Here is a 2,227-nt window from a genome sequence, read left to right on the forward strand (position 1 = left end):
GTGTGTGTGTGTGTGTGTGTGTGTGTGTGTGTGTGTGTGTGTGTGTGCGCGCGCGTGTGTGATGAAGACCGTTTACCTTATTTCTAGGGCTGCAACCATTTTCTTTCTCAATTAATCTGTTTATTTTCAACAAATTGATTAAATGTTTTGAAAATTTCTCTAACCAAAAGATACTCAATGAAGATACTTATATAAACCATGACTTGGTTTTCAAAGTAGTAGCAGATTAGTTGATTAACTAATCAATTAATTAGGGCTGTAACTTCATTACCAATTCATTATCGGATAATTTTTTTGATTAATTGACGAAAGTCAGTGAAGTCTGTAAATGCTCAAATAAAGATATTTCATTGACTATCATATGTAACAAAGACGAGCAGCAAATCGCAGAAAATATTTCCAAGTGATTTTCTATTCAATTAACTAATCGACTAATTGTGGCAGCTCTACAATGATTCGGTTTATTGTTTCAGCTCTACTCATCTCCTTCAAGAAAGTTGTGTTTGTCATCTAATGAATTGACTTTGTAACTGTGAACTGTGCATCAATCGGCATCATTCATTGAACCCACTTTAAACTTGTCCCTAACTCTCTCTCCCTCTCTGTAGATCACCATCATCTTCAAGCCCTATGAGGGTTGTACAGACCAGAGGGTCTACCAGGCTGTCACAGACAACCTCCCCGCTGCCTTTGACGATGGAACCGTGAGCAGCGGAGACCCCATCCACCTTTCTGCTGGCGCAGAAGGTGCAACTGGGAAGGTCCGGGCTTTGTGGATCTCTGAGCGCAGCCCGGGGCACCACGTGGAGCTGCACGCCGGCTACATTGGTGTAACTGTAATTGTTCGCCAGCTGGGCCGCTACCTGACCCTTGCAGTGCGGATCCCGGAGGAGCTGTCACAGGCCTACGATGCCACCCAGGACCTGCAGCTCTGTCTGAACGGCTGCCCCGGAGGAGAACGCATCGACCAGGCCGGCCATCTTCCCCTGCCGCTCTCCCCTCCTGCGCTCGGCCTGCAGCTTCAGCAGCTGCGTCGGCCCAGCTACTCCTCACAGACACAAGCGTCCCCCTACGGAGCCACGCAGGTATTCAGTGTGGAGGGTGCGAAGGAACGCTGCAGGGAGCAGCTGGATGTGCAGGACATTTACTTCCACTCCTGTGTGTTTGATCTCCTCACCACCGGGGATGCTAACTTCACAGTGGCAGCGTACAGCGCCCAGAAGGACATGGAGAGTCTCCACCCACACAGGGATAGATGGAGGATCTACCCCCGTGGCTCTGCCACCTCCACCTTCCACTCGGATGCTCCACCTATCAAACGGCTGGCTCTGCGCCTGCTGTGTGCTCTGAGCTTGGCCTTGATGTAAGAGTGGGAATGGGAGGCTTGTGTATGTGTGTGTGCACTAGAGAGAGAATTTGGGGAGTTTTGTTGAGCACTGATACTTAGCAGCGCTGTTTCCTCTCTCATTTGGAGAGGAAACAGCAGGCTGGACAGCGAATGGGAACTAGTGTTTTTGGCACCAGAGATACTGGCAACACTAACAGCGTCTTACCTGGCAGAATTAGCCTTCTGGAGAATAACACGGGAGTTGTGATGACTGCTTTCTCAATCTGTCTTCATCTTTAGATAAGACTCACGCCAACGACACAACCGTACCTGTGAGGGTGAATGGAGTGTGTGGAAATACACTTCAAACTGTAAATAGCTTGTCTTCAGTGCACAGTGTAATGCCGTAGAGTTTTTTTTTTTGTGCCATTTGATGTGATTTCCCTTTAATACCTCAGACAGAGGATGTTCGTTTTAACAGAAGCACTTTATATAGTTTCTTTTAGTAAATTTTTTTTTTTTTTTTTTTTTCTTTTTTTAACAAATCCACATCAGTGTTTCTTCTTCTCTCACTTACTGTCCTGTACCAAAATCTCCAATGGCTCAAGCTTTGGAGACCATCAATGATTTGATTTTTGAACCTTTCCATGTAAAAGTCTGTGGAATACAAGGAGCTGTCATTTTTGTTCAAATCTTCCAGTAGCTGATTTAACTCAGCGTCTCATTTTTAAGTCAGTCAATGTGAAGTGTTCTCTTTTGAATGTTTTATTGATATTGTCACAGCAAATGCCATCAGTACTATTTTGTTGCTGTATGAATGTGTTGTTTTTCCTCAGTCATGATTTCAAACATGTTCGTGTGTGTGTGTGTGTGTGTGTGTGTGTGTGTGTGTGTGTGTGT

At 45.4% G+C, this 2,227-nt stretch overlaps 1 pseudogene; it reads left to right on the top strand.

The window, feature by feature from the left end:
* Positions 1-608: 608 nt before the first annotated feature.
* Positions 609-1,830, top strand: LOC116377099 (RGM domain family member B pseudogene; annotated as a pseudogene).
* The last annotated feature ends 397 nt before the right edge of the window (positions 1,831-2,227 follow it).

This window comes from Anarrhichthys ocellatus, unplaced genomic scaffold, assembly GCF_004355925.1.
Source record: "Anarrhichthys ocellatus isolate YVR2014 unplaced genomic scaffold, GSC_Weel_1.0 scaffold896, whole genome shotgun sequence".
In the NCBI taxonomy this organism is placed as follows: Eukaryota; Metazoa; Chordata; class Actinopteri; order Perciformes; family Anarhichadidae; genus Anarrhichthys; species Anarrhichthys ocellatus.